General features: G+C 40.2%; 1 protein-coding gene across 9 annotated transcripts in view; it reads left to right on the top strand.

Annotated features, from left to right (window-relative positions):
• LOC111262854 (clavesin-2) overlaps positions 1-27,389 on the top strand; it is a 61,526-nt gene that overhangs the window by 9,481 nt on the left and 24,656 nt on the right. For 5 of the 9 annotated variants that reach the window (XM_086969343.1, XM_022837445.2, XM_086969342.1 and 2 more), the window contains exon 2: positions 9,358-9,427. The gene's annotated coding sequence lies outside the window, so the exon portion shown is untranslated. The other 4 variants (XM_086969339.1, XM_022837443.2, XM_086969340.1 and 1 more) reach the window with 4 other exon arrangements.

Raw genomic sequence — 27,389 nt, 5'->3', positions numbered from 1 at the left:
CAGATAAGAGTGGTGGCCCGCCAATAAGGAAATAAATGATATGAGTATTTGAATCTTAATTATGCACTATGCATTGTTCGGGTTTTCGGAGAAATGTTCGGCTGGAAAGCTCCGACTAGAATTATCTAGAGGTTCGTCCGTGATTTATTACAGCGAAGTAAAACAATTTGGTTATATAATATGGTCGATTCGACCCAAGGTCATGTGCAGGCGTTGCCAGTAAAGGGCGGACAGATCAAAACTGACCGACAGGTATAGCTTAGTTCTGCTTTGAACGTCCTAGTTTTCTTCCTGCCCGTCTCTTTCCCCTTAGTTCTAAACTGCAGCACCAACCGCGCATCTATCAAAAATGAAGTATTCCCATGTTTACTCTAACCTAACAAGGCTTTTGCTCTGGTCAACAGCACGTACAGCCACGTCACGACAGATATTGGCCGGATGCACGTTTGTGATCCTGGCATCTGTCGTGCGCCTATTGAATGAGGTTTCAGCGTACGCACGATGTACGACTCTGTACATGAGACCCGGGCCGAACATCTGAAAGGCATTGTTCACAGAGACTACAAGAACGTCTGAGGCCCATTGGTGATTTGCCTACCAGCGACGACCAGGTTTCAGCGACTGATAACATTATTGCGATTGACAAGCCTGCCTTTGCTTTTTTGGGGCGCTACATTAGCTTTTTCTATATAATAAGCATGCTGCAATGGTAGCGGTAGGAAATTGTCGGCCGGTATCGGCGACGATAACGCTCTTTGATCTTATCAATAAAATCTTTAGCCGAATATACAATATGTATACATGTGTAGGTATATATATTAAAGTGTTTCTAAAATAGTGATTATTAACGTTCGCGGTAATATTTTGCAAATCAATAGTAAAAAAAAAAAAAAAAAAAACGGCCGATGAGTAACCGACAATCATCCAAAACCATAGGAAATCTTAATTTTATAGTTTGTTGGCGCCTAACCCTTGTTTGAAGAAGAATAAAAAAAGAAGGTTATTTTAATTGTAAATTAGCATTAAGTTGTGAAAATGGGCATATCAGTATTTGTAACACGGGACGCCTACGCCGGCCATTGAGCAAACGAATTATAGATAATGATGACGGATATTATCGTATGGTATTTTCCCAACGACATACAGTAATCACAGAGTTAATTATCTAATTTGATCTTACTTTCTTGTTGTTGTTGTTGTTGTTGTTGTTGTTGTTGTTGTTGTTGTTGTTGTTGTTGTTGTTGTCGTCGTCGTCGTCGTCGAGGTGATCTATGTGTTCCCGTAATGGATGGTCGTCTTCACCGCTACGATCGCCTGCTGCTGCGCTTCCATTATCGTTTACTGCGTAGGCGACCAGCAATAATTAGCGTTGTATTTGTTTGACCACTGAAAATCGCTGCTAGCAAAATAGCCGATAGTTTCCGTTCGGACGTAAAGATACAATGCGCCGATGTTTGTGGCCTCGCCGGCGGATATTGTGCCATCATGACTATCAATACGGATCGATATCGCTGCCGTTACAGATACGCCCCTAAGTAATACCTGCTTACGAGGCTTACTGTAACAAAAAGCAGAAGAATCTGTTACGTATTGCGGTCAGGGATCAGTGGCGAACGCTTGGTTGACAGTTCCTTCAATGGTCACATGGGACAGCTACTGCCCCCTGGAGATGATCGGACGAGATAATGAGATTGCTGTTGTTACTGGGATGGGCAGGAGAGGATAACGAACGAAGTGCTGCCGCTAAGGCTACATCTATCTCGTTTGCATGAATCAGCTTAAAATGGCCGAATCAAACGGACGCAAAATTGTACAGGTAGAAGCAACAGCTAGGAAAAGACTACGTAGTCATTAAGATGCCACTACAACAGCTGCCCGAGTGGCATTGGACACAACCGGCGCATCATTCTGATCGACAAGGATATACGGATTCTTCTACGAGTCTGTATGTGTGCATAGGCCATATGAGCAGGAATGAAGAACACATTTTGTTGATCATCGAACAATATGGCGCCGAGAATAGACTTTCTCTTAAGAAAAAGTAGATTTCCAGCTAAAGCAAATGCCGCTTTTACTAAGCGTCTATTTTTCGCCAGGTAGAATAAAATAACTAGGGTAAAGATCGGGTTCAAACACCCAGTTCATCCTAATTTTAAACCCATTTGTTACACAACAGTAAGTTGATCTTCGCCTCACGGTGTATACATATATAAATAAGTCGTTTTGGGTAGCACGTAGTCGCTGATCTAAAGCCTAAGTCGCCGAAGTTGTTACACAGTATACCGGTGCTTTCCGGTTGCAGCTGTTCACGCCCGTGGAACGAATGGAAGAAAGTTATTTGTATCTATGACGTTGCTGTAGGTGGTTGGTCTGTCCTGGAAAGCTCTCACCAAAGAGCTAATCAATACATGCGTTTTTCTCCTGTCTAGAAAAGCAGCTGTGATAAAGTACGAGCGGCAGCAGACTTGGCAAAATACGAATGAAGTTCTAGTGTTGATCGTCTATTGAAAGCCTCAAAGCAACCTTTTACAAGGACTGTCATTGTTTTGCAAGCCCAGTAACTTGGCGATCAAAAAACTCCTGGCTGTATTTCCGGTCACAACGGCACAAATTAGAAAAGGGTAGGCGAGAACAGCTGAGACCAATTTATTTTTTTTAAAATTAATTTTACATACTTCTGGACACATTCTACTAAAACGCTCCTCTGAAGGGCTTATTTGAAAGTCTGGATTTAAAAAGCGAGACGAATGGCGACAGACGGCACGTCCTGCTTAAGTCCGACGCACTTATCGTTTGCTTTTTTATCAGCTTTTCAGGACAATTGCGGTCATTGTTGTCGCGTTGGTCACTTAAAAACTATACAATTAAAAATCGCTCCGCATCGATATACGTTTTATAGCAAAATATCTATATGCGCTTATGTCTGACGTCACTGAAATGAGGTCCAAGTGACGGACCCATTGTGATCGACTGGCGTACAAGGAGTAAATCACTCTGTTACGACGACTCGCAGCTTGATCTCAATTGGATTACTATAGTTTATCTGTGGCCTGCACGGATAAAGCTTTGATTAATCTCTCAAGGACGTTAAATTGTGAAACGAATATTTATGTTTACACAATCACTCTATTCTTTTCATACAAAAAAAACTTCATCAATTACATATATAATTAATAATAACTATTATATATTAACATTATTATTATAAATAATAATAAAGGAAGGGTTTGAATAAGGTGGAGGTGCGAAACCTCTCAGACAAAAATTGGGTCGCTATAACTTTGTTCTTTAGCCGATTTTTCGTGCATCGTGCCTACTACGGCTATGTTAAGCACGACTAGAATCTTACCCCAGTCAAAATCAAATTCGTCGGCTGAATGTAATACGTATACTGCCTGTTGGGGTGCAGCATCTCTTGGTACTAAGGCATCGGTTATTCGATATACTGGTCTTGAAGATTCGTAGTCGCGTTATCAAGAGCCTAAGATGACTCTGTGGTCATGCGTGTGTTCATATTAACATTGAAACAGTTCAATAGTGTCCGTGCAAAAATTTTACCGTTGTATATCCTGGCGTGCACATGGCCAATTTTACAATGTGTGTTTTGACTATTATGACCATCGAAGGAACCGAAAGTACAATTTAATATTCCTTATAAGTAATTAGCATCGTGAGAACGCCCCGCACCAATGCTAAAGCAGCAGATATCAATCATCTGTTCCCAGATCGTTCTGATATAACTACACCTGACGTTCCGGCGTTAGGACTCGTTCGAAGGACAGCGTTTGATATTCTTCAGCCCCATCATTTATATTCGTTCTATCCACGTTCGGCAATCGCCATTCGATTCCCTATGTCTAGACGAACTAAGCTGTGCCATCCGTTATTTGCGGTAAATTCAAACAGAGTGCTGGACTGGGTTAGGGGAAGGATATTGGGGGTGAGACTGTCTTGCTATTCTCTGCGGCTCGTTTGCTGACAGGAGTTCAGGCTAGAACGAACATGCGTTGCATATATGCAATGAGATTATTCTATAATTTATAATATCATCTAGCTTAAAAGTGATCAAGGTTTGTTGACTGTTCGTTGTTATCGTTCCTTCAGGCCGCGTGTAGTTCCTTGTCTATCCATATAATACAAATGTATTATATTTTGTTGGATCGAGATCGCTCGCAGTTCGTTATCGTCTCGTACACCCTCAATCGTTTGTCAATTTTAGATAAAATCTTAAAATAACAAAAAAGGCAAAAATAATTATCTTTTTTTGTTATTTCAGTTTGTTCTTTTTGATTGACAGAGTTTGATACGACGATTGATGGTAATGCTTGGGTTTTTTTCTCAGATATTTTTTGAAAAGGGTTTTCAGATATTTTTTGAAAAGGGTTTTCAAATAGCTTTTGAAAAAAGCACGTAAGAAAAAACATAGAGATATCTCCTGTTCGTTGTAGATGTGAACAATGATCGAAAGCAAGATCTCCAAACGATAAGATAATAAAGGCTTTTAACTTTCCCATTATCGCAGTTGAGGTCGTCGTTGCTATATGAACTATCTGTTCTCAGTCATTGTATCTATTTCGTGTAAAAACTATTGAATCATTATTCAAAGGCTTCATCTAAATCGAAGAAAAGGTACACAGTAGATTTTCTCTAAAAAAAAATTTCCCAGACTTGATGTTAGCTTGAACTAATGTTGCCTTCAGAAATTCATCGAAATAAACGTTCCATTCCATTATATCCATCCATAATATATATGACTGCCTGCTGTTACTCAGCAATCACTAGGCTAATTAAGACCCTCGGAAATTCCTATTGTATTATTCAAGTACGCTCTCAAATTAGTACGTCTACTTATTTACAACACATATTACTTATTATACTTAATCTTACTTACCTATTATAGTTTAAGGTACTTAAAAAAGTTTGTACAAATAGAGCAAATCCTAAGGTCGATCATTGAAATCGGTAAACAGGTTCGAGCAAATTAACACGAGCTACTTACGCGAATGTTTCCGTAACGAATTTAATAACAAGATTCCTTTGAGTTACTGTTGCTTTAGTACTCAGGCGTTGTTATCTCTAGCATTTTTGAGCACCCGTATTTTGCAGAAGTCTAGCCTTTCGCTTGAAGAGAAAAACAATTATGTGATATGGAGTAAGTCGCATTATATGCACGCTAAACGGATCCAGGTAGTTGTCGGTTCGTTGACAGGCAAATGTTTTGAACGACGTGTCGTAATCGTTGACCGAACCGTAAAATACGTTTTTCTTTATCTTAGTTGCCATTGCGCTTTCATCATGTTACTTTCAAGGTTCGTTTTTTGACAGGCACTTCTCGGCATCAGCGGGCGCCATGACATCAACTGACTGAATAGACTGACAGCGAAGTTTTAGTCGTAAGGAACACTTCCAGCGGATCCTTTTGCTATAATGCAAAAATAGCTTTTTCCCTTTTTTTTTTTTTGTTTTTTTTTTTTCAAGAACCTGACGATTTACACTTGTATTGGTAAATGAACAGTGAGCTCGACCGGTCTTATGATAATGAAAGGTATTCACACACACACACATATCTTTTACGTTTTATATGAGCGGGGCATATCCTACGCACCTAATGAGGAAGCAGCAGCCACCATTATTGTCCCGTTATAATAGACATTACTTTGTAATCACCTGTTTAGTCTCTTTGTAGATTCCAAATCGATGGTTTTCGCCTTGTTCAGCTAGCTACAATATGAGGTGAACTATTATTTAAAACCAGGGCCGTCTATCGTATCTACAATGCTTGGGTTCTAAACCCCACATCTCACGATTGTGTGTTATATGTGCTCTTTAGTGGCACATTGTATGCATGAATTTTACATATTTCTGTTATTTCGCACCTTAGGACAATGTCTGGTCAACAGTTTACGAACGCTTCCTTGTTTGCTAAGGTAAATGATATAGGCTAACTCAATTAAGAATACCGTTTAACCTTGCAGTTTCGAAACTTCATCGGTAGGATTTTGACGCTAGATCAGTTTCATAAAATCGGGAATTTCCCGGTCGTCAATAACTAGCCTCTTCTATTATTTTTTCTCTCTGAATTTTGGACGAACAGCTGTGTTTCATTTACGCGTTCAGCTAAAAGAGCCGAATTTTCTAAAAATTGTTTTATGCACGCGGGACTACGTAGAACGCTTGTCGACATGCAAACTGTTTGAATCCGGTCGAACTGGTCGACTATATTTGCGCCTTGTATTCTTACTGTACTTGGGCACGTAGGTGTTTAAGACGTGTACGCCTTTTCGACAATTCCCCATTGCTACAAATAAAAGTCTGCATTGGCTACATTCTAAGTATTTTTGGCCGTTCTGTATTCCATGTATACCCTTAGATGTGACCCTTTCCCGACCCTGTAGTCTCCATTATATGTCTCCATCCCTGGATGCTTTTCCTCTTATTGAATTTTCCGTTTGAGTCTCTTGTGTCGTTGTCTTCCTACCGCAAATGACTCTGATGTTTGCCTAAATCTACGCAACGACTGCGTTCTTTTTCTGAGCGTCGAATAAAAGGTTCTAGAGCAAGAATTGCTCTGCTCGTTTGTCCTCACAAGCTGCCACAGGCCTTCCATTAACTCGTTTCAATGTTTAGGATCGAAATCGCTGCCGTCCTCTAATATCTCCTATGCGAAAGAGTTGATAAGTAAGTTTACGCAACCCGTTTGTTCAACTCGATCCGCTTTGATACTAGATCAGGACTTAGTGGCCAAAGTGCGACGACAAACCTAGAGCGTCAATCATCATGTCGTGCCCCACCAGCTGTTTTCCCTCATGAAAAACATAGGAGCCAGTCACCCAAGGCGCCGACCAAACTTTTGATTCAAAAGCGGAGAACTCGACGCTGATATCACTGATTACTGTATGGCGATGTCTGCGCTGCCCGAATGCCGTAATGATGGTGATCGGGCGCTCGGAGCTACTCGTTCTCTCCATCTGCCACTTGTACACTTAAGCGCCGCGACCAGCAAAGGAAGCGTCGAGCTGCGCGAATGCGTCAAGGATTTTGTCAAGAGAGAAAGCACACCAGTTGAAAGGGAACGCTATCTCATGCGACTTCTTCTTACGCGGAAGGTTTACGGGGTCGTGTGATTGGTGAATTAGTGTAGATGATCACATGACCAAGTTCTATAGTAGATACTTTTTCTTAAATTTCTAGTTCTGTATATTTGAATTATTGCTGGTCAACATTCAGCAACAATAGCGGATAAATAAAAACATTGATAGGAGGGAATATTGATAATGTTTTAATCATCTTACAATCATTTCCTAATTTGCAATGCGTCCAACTTGTCTTAGACATCAAACGTCTGGTTCTCTAAAACAGACGCTTTCGTTTTCACTGTATATGCTACATATTTCGTAGACAACGACAACAATTCTCGGAAAAGGCTAATAGTTTTTCTCCGTTTCATATGCTCGCTATCTCTTAGAAGCAAGAGCCTACTCAAAAAATAGCGCCGTGTAAATTTTTAACGAAGAGTAAAGAAAAGTACCAAGATATCCTCATACATTAGGTTATTCTTAAAAACAGTAGAATATGTAGCATTGGTCTATCTAATGAACAGACAGTGCATCGAGTGCATATATCTTACATTCGTCCATCAAGGAATGCTGAGAAAATCATTACGTTTTAAATGCCGGTGTGGGCTTCTTTTTGATAGTATCAAGACTCTTTCGATTGAGCTTAGGAAGTTTTCAATTTTGGGAAAAAGTTTAAATTTTTAAATTTAATGCTCTATTATGACCCAGATACTCAGTAGTAGGTGAAATACATTGTGACTCATGTTTGTTTTGCTGGAGTTAGAGTAAACGTTACTTTCGACCAGTATTTTTGCCTGTGAAACATCCACTTTCTGTGATTTTTTGTTTAAACAAAATTGCTCGTTCAATAAGTTAGATTGTCGATTGTATCCATTATACGCAGCCTTACTAAACGTTGTACGTTTATTGTTCCACATGTTTTTCCATCTCATGCAAGATGCCTCGCTACATGTAGCCGAAAACTTACAACTATGTCTGGCTTATGTACGAGCTCGTTTGCAAACATACAGGAAGTCGTATCACGACAAATACCCCGTCGGAGTTCGTCGGAAGCGTCCGCGCTTAAACCAATAGCTTCGCTATACGAAACGTATACAACGTACTAGCGACCCGGGACAATATAGCGCTTCTTTTCCATATGACCAAATGAGAACAGCTTTTTTTTTGCAGGGCGACTAAACTATACGGAAGACAGCTTCCATTTCAATAGAATTTCAAACAGTCGATGTAATCAGATAGCCTATACCGCTTACTGTAGTAGAGAACAGTATAGGACCGTTGACGTTTTTTAGATGTCAAGGAAGGGTTTTCAGAAAGAAAATATCCCATTACGAAACTTAGCAATATTTGAATTCTTCTTAAAACAAATTTTAGATAAATTTAATATCATATTTAAATATATATCGAAATTGGCATAAAACCAGGACGAAAAGGAAGTCAAACATATATATTAAAAAAATCTTAAATTTAATTTACTATCTCCCAGTTACTCGTTAAATGTAACTATTATCTCATAATGCTCTGCAATTACTCCGCAAGCCGACCTTTTTTTTTAAAGGCTTTATAAAGGACCTTCCATTAGGAACGTTTTCCACGCACATTTTCAGACCTTCGAGCGGCCTTGTTCAGGCAGATCAGCGCCCTTCAATGGAAACTTTGTTTTGTTTACAAACCACGATGCTGCAGACGATGACTCTGTATTTTTCTATGTACCGCCTTAACTCCGGCATGCGACTGCCACTTCCCAATCATTAGCAATACATCTAGTATATTCGGACGAACATACATAACTACACCATCAGATTAATCCGATGCTGTGTTGCAGGCAAACATTGCTTGCATCGCATCAGTCACTTTGCTCTTAGCTTAGTCGCGTCGACAGTCCCAAAGTAGCTGAAGCTCCAACGGCCGTCACGCAAAAGGACGCTCGACTTGTCAATATGGCTGCCCGTCACTACATGAGCCCTTTGCCGACTGTGGCCTGTGATGCCCTGTGTGACGGTAGCCTTAAACTATTATAGATACGCTACTATGGCTTTATAAGGCTATATGCTGCAATCGACCGACCGACCGACCGACCGATCGAACAACAGTTTCCAATTTCTGGAAACATTCATGACGGTGAAGAGTCTAATCGATGGAACAAGGTGTAGAAACCAGCTATAGGATATAGCTCTAAGCAACAATTAACGAAAACTATTCTACAGACTTTCACTATAAATGTATTAGCAGTATGTAGTCGCTGTTAAAAGTCACCAGTTTTTTTCTCGTTTCGTTTCAGGGACGCTGGAGCACAAGATGTCAATGTGGCCTCATTCGCTTGAATAAATTCGTGAAGGAAATCTATCAAGGTATATGTCAATCAGCAGTGGCTTATACATACAAAATCAAATAATTTTAAAATCCTTTTCAATATATATATATATATATATATATATATATATATATATATATATGTATTTAATCGATATTGTACGTGATTGTTGGCTTCCCTTTGCCAAAGATAACCGGTTCCAGGTAATTCCTGTTCTTGGATTGATTCTCTAATTGGAATAGCATAAACTCAAAAACCCAAAAAGCATCACTAGAGATGGTAGCAATCTGAGCTAAAACACAAGTGCTATATAGTTGTTAGCGTGAAACGAACGAAACAATATAGGCGATTGTTCCAGTCCCCCGAGATGCAGCTCGCTAGAAACCAACGGAGCAAAGGATTTTTCCTCCCCTTTACTCAACACAGAATTTCCCTTGAATCCTATTCGTTAACAACTTCGATACTTGATTTGTTCCCAATCAAACATGATTTACAGTGACATTGTGTCCGTCTACTTATCGCGATCTGAAATCCCTGGGAATATAGTGAAGCTATAACTGCCCCTGGAAAGTCGTGGCTGACAGCAGCCGTGTCCCGATTTACTGTTTAGTATCAAGCCTAGTTTTTGTATTTCCAGCATTATCTAGAAGGTTTGTGAATATTCTTCTGTTAGCCACGATCCTCATCGTTGTCGTTTCGTGGATACAAAAAAACAACTTCACATAACAGATAAATAAACATGTCAAGACATCTATCTCATTTTATGAGTGACTTTCAATGCTGCTGCTGCTGCGTCCGCTACTAGTTTTAGTCACAATTAAATTTTCCCATTAATTGGCCAGACTGTACCTATAACTAATGCTATCATTATGTGTCGCAAACTAATGCTAAACAGATCTAATTTAAACTAGTTCAGCGACTGTATTAAAAAATAAATAGAACATCAATAAATTGACTGCAACGCGCGCTTGATAGTCTATGCAGGACGCTCCTTTGGTTGACTGTCTGTCGGTGGCGTCCCCCTTCATGATTCCACACTTAGACACTAGTAGTGTATTTCATAAAAAGAATAATTTATTCAAAATAGTCAATCTATGCTGCTAGATTCGATGGATTAATGCAGAAGACGTGTTCACTATACTGCGTGAATTATACATGCGGACGACCTAAAGCCATTAAGAAAACATAACGAAAAAACAAGCTATATTAACGTTTGGCACTATATGCTGAGAAGCGAAAGACGTCCAAGGTCTAAGAATCCGCTGTTTCGAGTGTCAACGCTTGGAACGTGTCAACGTGGAACTTGATTTTCTTTACGTTTTCCCCAGGCACGAGTACCCTCAGATACGAATCATCGTTTCTCTATGGCCTGTGACGACTTACGCAACACTTACACGATAGTTATAGCATATCTCAGTAATCGATGCTCAAATCCAATTTAGTAGCACGTAAAGCCTTTTGCGTACGTGCGCACGATATAAATGCGGGTTTTAGCTTGGCTTTTCTAACAGCCCATGTTCGCAAGCATTGACAAGGTACGTACTCTGCGTCGATAAGCGTATCTGGCATCAATTTCATATGCTTCTCCATATGCCATAATGCAGTTCGGATGATCAGAATCGCGATGTCTTAAATTTAACCTCAGGAGAAGTGGGACAGAGCGATTTTCGAACACAAGATCGTCGAAAACGACTCATCGGACGATTGTTACATTTCTTACATTCAGAATCATCGAAAATGTCCTTTATAGAAACCATCTAAAGCCAGGACTATCAACGCAAGCAGGCTTCAACAATGGACGGGATAATCTTTTGAACGACAAAAGCTCTTTGTCATATGTATGTCTATCTGTTCGCATTTTCCTATTGTGTTTTCGTCCGGTACTATTGTGCTTACTTATTCAGGTATGCGCGTTCACGTAGTTAAATACTTTGATCCTGGAGTATTTTCGTAACTGTTTGAAGCTCACAGGTGAAGAGTCACGAAGACATTTTGTGATTGCTAAAATCCAAGTTAATACGTGTATTGATCTGACCTGTACGTCTCATCATGTTTAGTCCGTCACAGGCGAACGGACCTCATTCGTCAGCGCTTGAGAAGCGTGCGTTTGGATAGTAGTGATATCAATGTTTATTGAACTACCACAGTCAGTCCCAGTTCAGGCAGTCCTTCCTGGCTGACCTTTAGATCAGGACGGGAATCAAAGCTGGCCTAGTTATTCGACCTTGTTTCATTGCTACCAGTAATAAAAATAACAACAAATAATAAAGGCCCGTCTTTGAAAGCGGAATATTATATAACTATGGCAGAATAATCATACAAGTTACGGTAATACAAACTGTTCTGTAGACCAACAGCAACAGCTGCTGACCACATAGAAAAACGCATTATCAATTAAACTTTCAGTTAGGAACGAACAGCAGATCAACGTACCGTATGTTATATTTAACCCGCCAATTTATCGCTTATGACTTGAATTTGAGATGTTTTGAGGGGGTGCGCTCGTTGCATTGAAACACTGAACGATTTTAATAGGCATCAAATTCTAGCAGATGCCTTGCGTGGGATTGCAACCTCTTTCGCAGTAGCAACTTGGTTTACGTTTTCTCGACAGCTTCAAAACCGGACTTTCGAACATAGTTAATCCTGTGAAATGTTCTATTGCGCAGTCAAACATGACGCGTTCTCCATTAAACAGATGAAAACTTTTGTACGTATTAATGTTACCGCGTCTCTGGTTGACATTGTTTTTTAGCGAAAGAGAACTGAATAATCTCAAAAGCAGCGCGAGTCAATGCTAACTCATTGATTACTTAATCCGAGTAGGGATAACTGAAATAGGAAGTTCGGGGCACATACCCATACGGTCTCAGGATGACTCGAACACGATGTTAGAATGTCAGAGCCACGGCACCTGAACAGTCAAAACAACGCATTGAAACTACTCGAGCGATATGATCGAGCTGCTAGAACGGGAAATCGGATAACACAGAAAAGTAACAAGGTAACTGAAACAATACAGCAGTGGGTCTTCTGAAAGCGGGCGACTGATGGGAAAGCTACAATAAAAAAGCTTCGACGGGAATACAAAGCCAGCTGCAACGAGTGCGGGTTCAAGGCCAAACGGTTCAGGCCAAGCTACTTCAGGTCTAAGCTGGGTCTCTGGTCAAACCCAAAAAAACAGATAACAGCACAACGCTGTTATTTCTTTTTTGGGTTTGCGATCTGTATGCGTTTATGTTTTATGTGTATGAGCCGAAAAAAAGTATGGGTAGGTATATGATAGTCCGAATTTTTGTAAATGAACGCGCGTGCATACCGTGCATGCGAGGTGGTGCTCATTGCAACATCAATGGACAGACAACAGTCATTCCCTCCCTGTATGTTTCACAAAAAACACGCAGAACTGCACGTGCTGATAATCCTCTACGAAAAGCGAAGAAAGAACCTAGAGATGTGCTATTGACCCCAATGTATACTACATTGTGTACGAGTCCCTGATAATTACATTAGCAACAAGCGCTTAAGTAAACTACTACTTGCAAGGTACCAACCATCAGATAACTCCAACCGGACATCACCCCCTAAGAATCACAATTTGATCCGTGAGCCTCTGTGGGACAACAGATTGACAACTTTCTTCCTGGAACACCTTTGAGGTATAGCCTTTAATTTGTTTGTATTTGACAAATAAACAGAATACCTCCATCATCTTCCGCAGCTCGAGATCTCGCAGGCAGCATAAGATTAATAAAAATCTCAAAAATATTCATCGCGACAATCTGTTTTCAGTCCTACTTACGCCTTATTTAATCCAGTCGCCATTACCAGACTGTAAAATTTCGAATACGAATTATACATATACATATCTTTCTCAAGTGAAACACAATTTCGAACTTAAACAACTTAGCGTTTCTGAAAACGCCTGTGACTAGCTTAAACTGCGAACTAAAGTCTCGTAATGGAAACAAATAGCAGGGACGTTTGTCTCTCACGTATGCCTCCGACGGCACACACAAACATATAATCCGATTAAGACACAGGCTTAACCAATTAATGAATTATATCAATTATCGACACGCAACCACATCTGTCTAGCTAGATAGCGAACCAATAGGCTAGTAACATAAAACATCGGTTTTATTTGTTCCAACGAGGCGGCAGATCGGCCGACCCACTGAAGGTCGAGCGCGATTGTTTGCTGCGCGTAAAACTGTCGCGACCCGTCACTGCATATGGCATTTCCAACGCCTGCTTTGGACAAAGCCCAGCCAAGCCGCCGATCGAAACGACCCACGAAGACCCAGCAACAAAAGAAAAAGTACAGTCATCAGAGCAGACGCTAAATAGCGCTATCTCGTTGGCAAATGCAGAATTCGATGCTGCTTGGTTGTGTATACCGCGGGTCAAAGCACCGTATAACGAATGGACACTCGTAGACGGCTTGCTGGTTAGCCAACTACGCCACTGAAGCTCTTGTCATTGGGAACAGAAACTGGTGAAGGTAAAGTACAATGAGATAAAATCAAGAAGACAGTGTGATACACTGTGTATAGTTCTGTGCCCGGCGACTGCGCATTTCTATCTGTCTGTGGACACCGTTCAGTAGAATTTGTTTTCGTTGGCTGTTTATCTTCGTTTCATTGGCTCGTGCTGTCGCTCCTGGCCGCTGGTACTCGCGTGTGGTGCGCCGATAGCAATAACAATCGGCGCGCAGCAGGACACGCGAGTTGTTCTATGCGTGTGCGCGCATATAGGGGGTATTACGGGTATAACAGTCACAAATAGGCTTTTAATGGAAGCAAAAACTCCGGTTCTGGTGCTGATGGCGGCCACAGCAGCAGCGGCGGTAGACCTTCGGGCGTCCTTTGATTTCACCTTGGATTGGACAGAAAACGTGTTTCGTAAAATTTCTCCTCACCCACAATAGATATTGTATCCCTCTAAAATATCCCATCGTCGTATTCAATTGGACCGGATGAAACTGCCCGGGGCCACAGCATTCCGTCAAAACCGCCAGCAGCAACGCTCTCCCCAGCGCAGCTTACCCTTTCGGCCAACAAAATTTTACACGTTTAGCTTTAATAATGGTGATAGTATCGTTTCTGTTGCTGAACGACAGTCAATAATTTTGTTTTCTATGTCACCAGTCGTGAAGCTAGCGGTGAAAGTGACTTGAACGAAACAGAAAATTATGATAGTTAAGGAAATGCTAGACCAAGCTATTAAGTGAAGCTTCATTAAAACGAACAGATAATTTTGCCCTTGGAGCCCATGGGCATGCGAAGATACAAAAATGCTTAGTTATTGCGACCCTAAAGTCGCTTTTTTACAAAGTCCAAAGAAAATCATTGGCGTCTGTTTGATATTCATCGTACCTGATCTTCACATAGTATTGCAGTCCATCAGGTCAGTGCTTCGTCCTACTATTCCCAGATATTTGGCCCCAATGATTCCGATTCCCCCATTGACTGGGGCGAAACATAAATTTGCCTCCAGTTTACGCTTAGAGCAATGTTTCAGATCGAAATGATGCTCAATGCAGAGCTCTGATTTCACACACTAAAGGCGAATTTCATTTTTTGTAACTTTTATATTTAGTCAATAGGAGGGACTAATGCCATTGTTTTTAGTTAACCTAGAACTAGCTTGAATGGGCAGAGTAGTTTTTGTATCCAACACGGGTATATGACACGATCAGATTCTACTCTGTAGACAACAGGATACGTAACTTTATTTTCAACAACTGTTCGCTCTCGTTTGAAGTTAGCCATTGGAACATGCACTTGGGAATATCGAAACCATCATTTGTAGTTTTATATGAAAACAAGCTAGAGATTTGGCTGGCAGCCTGCACCGCACTGCATTGTCCGGTAATCCTCTGAACTAGATCGTTAGTACAATGTTAAATGATTAAAATCACACGGTCCCACAGCAGTAACAGCACAGCCGCTGTTCTTATTCCACCGCTTAGTATTTTTGTGCAGGTTTTTACGCGTAACCTAACATTTGGAGGTACACACAATTAGGGCTTGGGGATTGTGGTTCGAGCGATGAACGAATTGATCTGTTACAGCTGCCGCCTTACGACCACTTTTACTGGAAGATCTGTCAGATGCAGTTCACTACTCACGATAGAACGACTACTGTCGCCGACGCTGCTATTGAAGTCGAATTGGGGTCTAGAGATAGCGCTACTATTGACGTGATACCGTTGGAGACGCTAAGCTGAGATTCAGCAGCTATCGATTGTAGTATAGGCTACGTTTTTTTCAGCACGTAGTACTTCTATGGATACATGACGCGAAGAGGTAGATGTGTCGAAGCTCTGCCTAATGTATATTAGCTCTATTCATTACGAGCCACATAGAAATAACCTGTTGACGCTTTGTACGTGTATGTTTTTCATTCATTTTGAGGATTGGAGGATGGAGGAAGCAAACGAATTGTTTGCTTTTATGCTACATGTTGGAGGACGTTTCCCGATTTGCTTTCGCTAATTTCCGCTATCAAAGCAGTGATAGAATCTACTCGACAAAAGGGAATTGCCCAAAACTATACCTTTGGCTATAATTCATGATGGTGCTAGATGCAACTTAAGTCACTCATTGAAACGTATTAGTAGCTCGTATTGCCTTTGAAAAAGTCATCTCAATATGCACTGGTAGTAGCTGGGTTAAAGGGTTTTCTGCTCAGTCTGCGCCGTGTGGCGCAATAACGACAATGTAGTATTAAGAAACTTCTCGCAAGATGTACGCTACTGACTAAACTGTAGTAGGAAAACAGGATCAGGGGTTGCGTAGGTCATTTGTTGGGAAATGTCGTTGTTTCGACTTTGTCGGACGGTGTCCTGCCGCCGCAAAAAAGAATGCCATCGTCATTTCTATCGAGGTAACGCCTTCACGTTGGCTAACAGTGTTCTTCACACTTTCCGCATGCGTATTGCTCGATGCAGATAGAAGAAGTGCTATTGCGTTGACATTTTCGTTATCCTGCTATAAGTAAGTGCATTACTTTCTCATTAAATGTTTTACTTAATTCTGATCGCATTTAATAAGTATCATGCTAAAAGATGTATGCAAGTGGCTTATCGGATAGCACTATAACTTGCCTATCTAAGGAAATAGCTCCGCGTACATTGAAATCAGAATTTTCAAGTGCGCCCATTGTTTAGCCGCTGTATATATTGCATGGCAAAAATTGTACTCCTTAACAACAATACAAAACAGCATAATATAATTTGGCGTTCGAAGGCTCAGGGGCAAGCAGGGCTGACATCGCTCAAGCCTTATTGATCTTCTTAGGCTATTTCTATACATTTGTGCACTTTCGGCGATAACTTGTGGAGTAGGACCAGCACTCAATGTTTACGAAGTAAATGTACTTTCCATAAAAATTATGGGAGTTTTCGTCATCTATATTTATAAGATGCTTTATATCTTTCGAGAAACTCCGGACTTCGACTTGAGGTTCTTTTATAGGTACTATAGCCGAGTAATAGGACCGTTATTGCTCACGCCGCCTTGTCAGCTTCATCGCTACGCAGCGATGCGTCTGTTTTGGATCAGCTTCGACGTCACCTTGTATTGACACGCCAAATATATTTAATAATGAGTAAAATAAGCGCTTCCTTCATGAATTATAATGGCAACAATAGTAATTACTATTACGTATGCATCGTTTGCCAACACATTATCCACACAGACACACGCGGAATGAGAAAACAGGCTGGCACCTTCAGAAACAGAAGGAGACGCGAACAACTTTACGTAACTTAAACGTGTGACAAATTGGTCATTATGTCAAATGAGATACCAGATCAGCTAAGTAATCAATCAGATTAACATTTCCCTGAGAAATTCGCAACTGAAGAAGGACTGTAAAAAATGAAAAGGGTTATCCCAGATTTTTGGTAAATATTAATCATTCGATATTTATTTATAAGCTCTTCATTATTTCTGATTTTGTTCTGTGATCAAAACGGAAGAATAACTGATCTGTGCGGTTTATGATATTAAACATAAGCTCCAATAATATATGGCTATATGTCTAGTTAACTAATCTAAATGAAAACACCCTACTATGTTTCCTTCGAATTGAGAACATCCTCACTCTTCAGTTGTACGGTCCTGTCAAATCTCAAAAAATCTATTGCTTGAAATTTTGCTAGAAAAGAAACGGAATAATCAAACGCTTTTACTTAGTGGAATATAAGAGATTTAACAGCTGCAGATTCTGTCAACGTCTTTCACCATTCAAACTGGTTTTTTGCTTCGTCCATGCACGTCTGGTACGTGCACGCACGTTCTTAAAGGGAGTAACATATCACCTGACGGTTATAGATTTGTCAAACACTATGATTTTCATTAGCAAAAATGCGCAAAAGACAGTTCAGATGTATTTCGTTGATATAACAATGTGTAGATAGAAATATAACAACTTTCGCCTATCAGTATTTCGTGCTTCGTCAATTTACGTAGCCTATGCCTGTATTTAGCTATTTAGCGCGTATTAAATAGAGTTGAACAGCGTTTACGTAACGTGCACACTAAAAAAAAATGAACCTATGTTTGGCCAAATACCTGTAGCATAATGTAATCGAGGATAAGATTAGATTTAGGATAAAGAAAAGCCGCTAACATATTCTAGTTGTCCTTCGACGTTTTCTGTTGTCTCCTACCAATTATAATTGTTTGCGATCGTGCACGCTTTTGCCAATGGGGTACACATGATAAGAGCGATATTCGTGACAGGCGCTAACATTTGCCTGGATGGTATCAATATATTTTAAATGTTTTTTACTATCTAGGTGGACGTGTGAGCATATATCCTTGCTGAGCAGCCGGTATATAGGTAAAAAAATAAACAAGCTCAATTAAGAATATCTTAGATATAAGAACCTATCTTTTCCTTTGTATTTTATCGAGGTCCTCTTATATTGAAGCTCATGAGCTTTGCGTTTTTAAGTGTTTAGTAACGGCATAAGGGGCCACTCAGAGATGCCCTAATGACTAAGATGCTGCAAGTCCGTTTCAATTCGACTCTAGCGATATAATCCTGCGTTTTTCAAAATGGTTGCTATTATTTTACATGAATAGTACATTCGCTACGATTTCAAAAGTTCCAAGCAATCGACGCTAACCCCCAAAAAATTTTGTTTTTACGAAGCTTAAAAGTAAACCTGTTTCTAGGATTTATTTAAAAAACTAGTCACTACAACTTGACATGTTTAACTACAATTGATCTCTTTCTCTTTATATAGAGGCCATACAGTTTGTTACATGCCCAGCTATACGGAGAAATTGTCCGTGGCTTTTGTTATCTTCGATTCAGAATAATAATATATATATTATATTGTTTATTTAAAAAAAGATAGGTCTTTACGAAGATCTTTCAAGTTCAACGAAGCCCATCATAGCTAAAATCGCACATGGCAAGCCAGGGCTTTGTGAGGAAAGAGACCGCGTTACTTTTTGTCGGTCGGCTAGGTTCGTTTATCTAAACACAGAGGTTAGATGGTCTATTGCTCCCCTTATGCATACCGTCACGCATTTGTCATCGAAACATTTCCACAGAGATCACCCAAGTTCCAACATTCGAATTTGTGTTGCTAGCGGATTTAACTGATTTCAACAGGTACTATTGCTTCTTTTGTTATGGTGCTAAACTTGTTGTGGCTTTTAAGGAAGTTATGATTGCACCTTAAACAGTTTGTATGCTTTCCTCCCACATATGAGCATTTTTAGTCATTCAGTTGAGTGTAACAAAACAATTGTTAATGAGTTTGACAAAAAAAATAACAAAATAAAATTTAACAAAACAAAAACAAAAAACTCGGCACTTATTATTATATCTTAACGGCACTTATTAATTAAGTGCCGTTAAGATATTGCCACAATGCGAAGTTCCAGTTTGCTCTATCCTATCTTCCTGAGCACTTTCAGTCGTTAGTACGCGTATCAGTAACCTCAAGAAATTCGAGTCAAGGTCTTTTCGTCGCCATTGCTATACAAGGATGAAGTGTAGAGCTAGTAAATCGTATTTGTGACGATACTGGTGCAGGGTCACCACGGTCGTTGCAAAAGGAAGAAGGGCCCCCGACAAATGTCTACATATTGGCAAGAGGGTGGCTTGATATGGGAACCGCCAAAGCGTAAGGGGCTGAAAGCACCCATTCCGACGTCTCTCCCTACCTACAATTGTAAAAACGATCGATTGCGGAGGACGCCGAGGTGTATAAGCAGACGCGTAAACGAGCGTTATTTCAGCACGCGGAATATATTTAAGAAACACCTGGCCAAGAGCGAGGACGGTCGTTTACAAGCGCTGCTTGTGTACATTATTTGACCTTCTACTAATAAGATCATAATGGAAAAAATCAACGGGAATAAGAAGTCCTTTTACCTTCAGTACTTATTTTAAACTTGTTATAAGCAATAAACTTGGTATAAGCAATAACTCAGTCAATCAATTTTTATAATACGATTGCCTTTGAGCTGGTTTCGAGTAATCGATATTCATCTGTGATAGGAAATTGAAATTCAAAGAACCTTACTTGGCCTACATTCGTAAAGTATCCTGATACCATTACCCTAATATCGTACCACGAGAACCTAAAGTTGAGTTTTGTCGGAATGCTTTATTTCGGTAGAGTAAAAATATCTGTCTGTATCTATCTATATATATACGTCGAGCTTAAGTTAAAAAATCGCTTTCGCAATACACACATAAAGCCTTGCAAATAAATATTACAGTATACACAGCAGCAGAGCCTTCGAAGAGGTGATGGAAGCTCAGAACGGAAAACGAAGGTCCTTAGTTTTCATTTGATCAAGTGTCTTCTCTTTATTATCATTTGCGTCAGTGCATCATTGTCCTGTTCGACATATTAAACTTCTGCTGATATTTAATCACTGCAGTGAAAGCATGCTGATTCATTTTTGATTTTTATGTATATTCCTTGGGATCTTTGGCAAGCTGTTGCAACACCTGCCAATCTTTTCTGCAGAGTATTGATGTGTAATGCTATTCAGGCGGTATAGGTGTGGCAGGCTTCGCGTGGATCTATCTTAAAACAATGACTAGTTTCAGGGGGGCTTGCCCAAATAGCACAAAGTAAGTTTGTGGCAAAATTTCGCACCTAACAAGGTTCTTTGACACTGGCGGTTTCGATCACGAAAGACGCTTACGAATCGTTTTCATTGGGTGCCAATATATATAGCCAGATGTAGACTAAAAAAATCCGATTCTCCAGGAAAAGCTTCGTAGCGTCAAGTAATGTACTTCACTGTGTTGTGCTCGTGCCCTCGCGTGCTTGCTCTTGATTTCGATATTCGACGCGACAGGTTACGTGTGGGCCGATTCATTAGGTCTTTATCGAAACGGACGCTTGAGGTGACGACATAGTTCAATTCAGGTAACCAGTGGCCTGCCGCTGAAATCGAAGTTTTCGTCTGGCGTCTACGTTCCTTTCTAATATATATGTTGTACGATCCAAGTCTAATAATATAAGCAGAAGCCATAATTTTTGCTGGTTCTTATAACAAAGAACAAGTTGTGTGTGAACGCCTATAATGACAAAGATATGCGGTAGTTAAAACTTAGCTGGATAAGTAGAATAAAAAATACCATCTTGAATTTATCTCCATAGCTGTGTTGATTTGTCTTGCTTCACGACACTTCCGATGAATTACCTAACTTCCGTTTTTTGTCTTCTTGTTATTTTGGGTAAAATACCCTCTGTAGCCAGCCTAGAGCTAATTAGACGCAAATAGTTGTATATCGGAATCGTTTAAGTTAACCACCTTTTAATTTAGGCGAGGAACTTGATAATCTAACTTTAGATCGAAATAAAGAAAGCGACCGTTCTCCGTGTAGCGAAAATTGCAGCGTTTGATTCGAATACTAATAACAAAGTCAATTTACTAGGTGTTCACCGCCGCTATTTACGACGTCCTCATATTACTCCGCTTATCGCTTTGTCTTTTCTCACTACAGACTTTTCTGGCTGGTGCTGAAGAACGCGTTCAGGTTTTCAGACTACTTTTGATGCTACTTTTATTGACTTCCTTTATCGGTAATCGGAAGAGGTAAAAAGAATGACTGTAGGCACCGAATTTGGAAAATATAGTTAATGCAAAAAAATTCTATTTGAGCTCCTGCAGGAAGGCCTTTCGCTATGTGCGGCCTGTCACTGCAGAGAGGAATGACTTTGCTCAACCAATTAGTTTTTCTTCTTGGATATCCTAGTTCAGCCGATGCAACTGGGCTTTGTACAAATCCCTACTGAGCGCCTCGTTCCTCTCAAGGATTCTCCAGTGTATAAGACCTTTCTAGTTCTAACAATCTTAAATCATGGTCTTTATGGAACGGAGACCTGAGTTAACCTTGGTCCTAGGCGTGTCCTCAAAAGTTACCCATTGCACTGTTAAGAGGTAATAAAAAAAAAACTACATTTGCTTGTTCATTTCATTGAGCCATGGCATAATCAGACTTCTAGTTTCTGATAAAGTTCCGTATATTCAAGATGTCTAACCATAGTCTGGCTTATCTTCTTGTCAATGTATGAATCATTTCCCACCTAAGGATCCCATCGATCTGGGCATCCTCTTGGTTAACAAACCCTTTCTAGCGGTCATCTCACCGGGGCCCGTGCAAGGTAGAAATGTTCTAAGCTGGCTCAGCAGCCGTTCAATAAAGAAAACAAGATCAAGGAATCAATGTTAAATGTGCACGGTTTTTTCACTCAGAACTACCATCCCTAAAGCCTGAACTCTTTCAAATCAGATCGGGCTTATAGACGAGAGAAAGCGCCTCGCCGGAACGACATATATCGGACAGTGGAGAGGTGGAAAACAAATAGCAGATCTTCATATATGGTTTTTATCTCCGTAAATGGTTTGCATATGAAAAAGTGAAAGCTAATACAGAATGTTTCATTAAAATAACATTTTTACACTGCACTGACCCTAGATTGAGTCTCGTGAGGATATTCCTTAATAATCGTCGAAATTATGAGTTGTAAAATTTTATAAATCATTTTGTGTGTGTGTGTGTGTGTATTTTGAAGGAATACTTTACAGTAAAACAAACAAATTGTACATATAACAAATATACAAAATATATTAACACAATAAAAATATTTTAATGCGCTTACATATAAACATCGGCAATTAAGTTAGTTTGTTTTTTTTCAACATAAAGACCACCAAAAATAATGCAATCATTTGGAATCATAGAATATTGGAACGAGAGATATATAGAGGATAATGGACATGGTGCATTTATGTTGATATCTCGTCTTCGTTGTTATCGTTTCCGTCGTTTTCTTACTTCTGATGACAACAGATAACGCAAAAAAGCCACACTTTCTCTAATCGTAGATCTACAACGTCAAGAGGCTTTTTCATTTACTATCAGTATTAATATAAGGCCGTCTCTGGTCGCGAGTAAGCCATTCAATTCAACTTAACTGAATACTTTCTGTATCCGTCCCCAGCTACCAGCTCTTTCTTAGACAAGTAACTGTCAAGTTACTTGTCCTTAACTTGTCCTGTCTCCTTAACTTAACGAAGAAGAGCCACACATCGTTGCCCTTTTTTGCTGCTGCTGTTGCCCAACAGATTCGATAGACAGTGAGAGGTTCAATAGAGTGAGATTAACAAATTGCCCATCGGCCCTCGTCGGTCCGTATATGGGCCTAAACGCCCATATACGGACCGAATAGCACAAAGGCAGAACAGAGCGTTTGAATAAGTACACGAAAGTGAAGTAACCGTTGGTAAAACAACGAAAGATAAACACACTACGCATAGGGCGTAAAGGCTATGTTGCTAATTCCACACCGAAGATACTGACGAAAAGAAAGCAATACTTTCAAGATGGTTACCAATGCAGCCAGCGCAAAATGGCTAAAGATAAAAGACTGACCTTCGATCATTTGATTAGTAACATTAATAATAACAATATCGAGACGAGAACAAGCTAGCTGTCAAAGCTATATCACACAACGATCATTTCAAACGACTATACATGTCCTGTTATACAATACATAACACAACACAGCGTTCAAGTCAGTGACGTAACGACGAAGGGTGACATACCCTTTGTCGAATCAAGGCATAATAGGCGCTTTACATGTTTTATCTACTCTTCTCCGTTCGATTAGTATCTTCCTGGGCTGTCCAGTCGATACATAATTAGATATAGGGTTTATAAGCCCTGGCCTGGAATATAGTTGTTCGGCTGTCAACGAACGTTTACCTGTGACTACATTGTAAATTGGCCTTACTTACACGCGCTGTCGAGTAGCGTTTACGTAGCGCTCGCAGTAATTGAAGCATCAGCGGCTCCTGGTCTCTTTCAGCCAGAATCGGCTTCATCATCGGAGCCTCTAGTTAGAAGAATGACTACCCAATGAATATTTAATGTGTTTTTACTTGATAATGATGATAACTTGTTAATGAACGAAATTATGGAATGAAATACTTTAAAAGAGTTTAACAGTGAATATATTTTAAATTCAGCTTTATACTTGAGCCAGGCGTTATATTTAAATCGTAATATCATAAAGATATTCATAGTAGATAATAGAAATAAGCCTCATTATATTAAATCTAGCGGTGTTACCAATAATCCCAGGACAGATAGCCCGTGAAGCGAGAGTAATTACAATTCGACGACCAAGCTGATGCTGTGCACCGTTTTTTCTTTATAAGTGAGTCTGTGGTTATGGAACGCCGTACGATATAGTGCTCACATCAGATCCGGAGGCTATTCAGTTCTGTTCAGGAGTTATTCAAAGATCAGAAGGTACGCCCCACTGCGGAGCGTCTCATGGTGGATGGAGGAATCTGAACCTGTGCCAACTCATGTCTTGGCCTGTTTTTCTATGCAGACGAACGAATTGCTAAAGATATTACATTTTTTTTTAATTAAATATAGCTGTCAAATATATGTGCCAGTGCGAACATTATCTAATGTCTTCAACTATAACAGATTAATAAACGTAAACGTAAACATAAAGCGTAAATCTACAAAGTCCGCGCGCAAAGTCAAGGCGTGTATAGTATAGTAAGCTTTTCGATACACTGGCTATGTTACGGGAATGAGAGAAAGAGAACCTGGCACAAAGTTACGTTAGTTATTTTGTCAGATCATTGTAAACTAACTGCTGTGTTTCGTAAAGACAACAACGGGATGGAGATACTCCGAAGATATTGTGACTCGCATTTTTTTCGGATCAGGGACATTGCGCACAGTTTTCCTGCTCCCGTAAAAAAACTAAATCTTCATTGATGCCTGCTCTTCTTATCTAGAGCTGTTTCAACCGTTCAAGGTATGTTGTATTACTATATTGATATTTGGCCGTTAGCATGACAGAGTATCGTAGTGGTGCTTAATCATTGTCTCCACTATGTTATCTGGATCCTTGACATAAGTCCAATATAGAGGGATCGAGTGGAAAAAATTGAAGACAGTCAAACCGGAGGGACAGGTCTTACGAAAATGGTGCTTGGTTCGTTATGGAGGCTATTTGTTTCTGAAGTGAAGCCTTTCAGCGCTGATACCTCTGGAAGGGGCTGGCCTCTCGCAACTTGGTAGGAACTAATTTACCTCGATACGTAATGCTAGTAGGGAGTACAACCATATCTGGGCACTTAGGTATTAATATTGGGAGAGATTTAATTATAAATATTATTAGAAAAATTTGTGCTTAACTTGATTGTCTAACCTGGCTCCCAGTGAGCGAAGTGGGCCAAATGCAAACAAAGTTTTCTATAATTAAATTGCCCATTAAGAAGAGCTACTAAATACCTAGTACCGCCCATTTTTTGACAGTGAAGGACAGTTTACCAGCATTTAGAATAACTTTTTATTTCTTCGTCATTTATCGTCCGCATCTGACATTGCTGTAATAAACCTGAGCGTTCTAACCAAACTCATCACGCGAAAATAACCTGCCGTTACTCACTTGCTACGACCTACATAAGATGATACGTTTGAGCAAGACTCAATGAAGCAGAATGCGCATCCGAAAAGTTTCTGTCAAATTCGTTCTCTATAGCATCGCAGCTACACAAAATCCTAACAAAAAATTAAAAAGCTTTACTTTATCACTTAAAGCTTTAAATATGACACCCACAGGCTTCGGTGCCTATTCAAAGGCCATCGATAGAAGAGGGGCTATATACGAAACCGTAATTATAAATTTGCCCAATCTATGAATATTAGTATCATATGTCATTCTAGCAATACTGGGTATTGTTGTTTTGACTGCTGTTGCCCCAGAAAAAAACCGTCACTATTATTTTCATTACCATGCGTTTCTATTGACACTATGGTTAGCTGGTTTCGCCTACACAATTCAGCGATAAAATCTGCACGACATCAATGGATCGATATTGCGACCACGAAACGTAGAATTGTTCCGGTAGATCGAACGAAAGTACATTGTGTCCTATACAGGCCGGGTAGCCTGTTGTCACTGCTACGATGGCAGCGGATTTGTTGTGGCTGATTCGTGTCACATGGCGGTATGCGGCCTGCTGCAACGGCTATCACCGCCATCGCCATAGATACATAATGATAACATAATTGTCGATCGAACGGTGTCCTATGGGCGAACGGCCAGAATGGAAGAAAGTCACTTAGCTCTTTTCTGTAAGTTCTAATGACCAGCAGTAGCAACGGTTGTTGTAGTTACAAGCAGTCAGTAACTATTCGTGAGCGGTTACACGAACTGCTACTATTGCTAGGGTTTGAGCGGATTATATCCTTCGAACTATCTAAGTAAGTTATATTATCGTGACTGCATGAAGCATAATAGGTCGCAAGTGTTCTGCTACCGTTAACTGTTCTGTGTGTAACCATGGTCTAATACGGTTCAACGAGTTAATAAAGCTTAAGTTAACTGAGTCATGTTATATTCAACGTACTTACTTCGACAAGTCAAGACTCGTAATCTTATCGAGCTGCTTCTTTAGTCATCTATTATTATAGTTAGGACATGTGGCAGTGAACGTTTTTGTACGTAGAGTAACATATCGCAAAGGTTTACTCCACTCCTAGTTTATTGTGATGTTACTAAGTTGTTTGATTTAGAAAGCTCGTTACATCATTTAAAGTCATATTACGATCCGAACGATGTCTCAAGGCCGTATTGGTATTTCCGCATATTATGGCCTGGCGGGGCCATTTCCATCTTAAACGAGCTTGCGCAGCTTATCTGCGAGTTCGTTTCAGGCCAAATTCGAATATGTCGTAACGAGGTATGGGATATGCACCACATAGGGGACACCAAGGTCGAGCCCAGTATACACATCCTACGGCGGCTCTGCCCGCCCGTGGTCGACGTTAGCACAATATGAGTTACTGTACATTAACGTTTTTTACTCCATTAATATTCGCTTACGGACGAGCATCGCATGTTTCTTATGTCCGCATATCATCAAGACACTGTTGACTACTTGGCAGTAGCTTTTCTATAATAAGTTACCCCTGCCAACGTCAGCGTAGGTACACATGTTCCATTGGCGACAATGCTGCCAGGGCTCAACGAGTCCATACGCCATAGATCCGCAGGGATTCTAAGACAATAAGACAAACCGATCAAAGAAATGTCTTTGCCTGTCGTCTAGTCTCTTATAACAGTAGATCACTCGTGAATATTTCACGATGATTATGCGAAAGTTGACAAACGCGACAAAAAGAGCCCTGCATTTTTCCTTAGCGTCGTTCAGTCGCAACGTAGGTGTGAGCGACGCTGTTAGCATTGCTACGACGTCAGCGGTTACGGCTAAAATACCACATTCGTCAGGCCGTTGTTACTTCTGCCGGTTTATCCACGATGCAAACATTTTTATCTAGTATTTACTCGCGCTTATTTCTTGCGATTTACGGGTGATATATTTTTTTCATGACGTTTTACCGTCGTCGCCAGTAGCCTTGTCATTAGATCTCTGACTTTACAAACGATTGTCATCTGACTATGCACTTAG

The sequence above is a fragment of the Varroa jacobsoni genome, unplaced genomic scaffold, assembly GCF_002532875.2.
Source record: "Varroa jacobsoni isolate VJ856 unplaced genomic scaffold, vjacob_1.0 scaffold_708, whole genome shotgun sequence".
Lineage (NCBI taxonomy): Eukaryota > Metazoa > Arthropoda > Arachnida > Mesostigmata > Varroidae > Varroa > Varroa jacobsoni.
The sequence above is the reverse complement of the archived record's forward strand: the minus strand, read 5'-3'. Positions and strand labels throughout refer to the sequence as shown.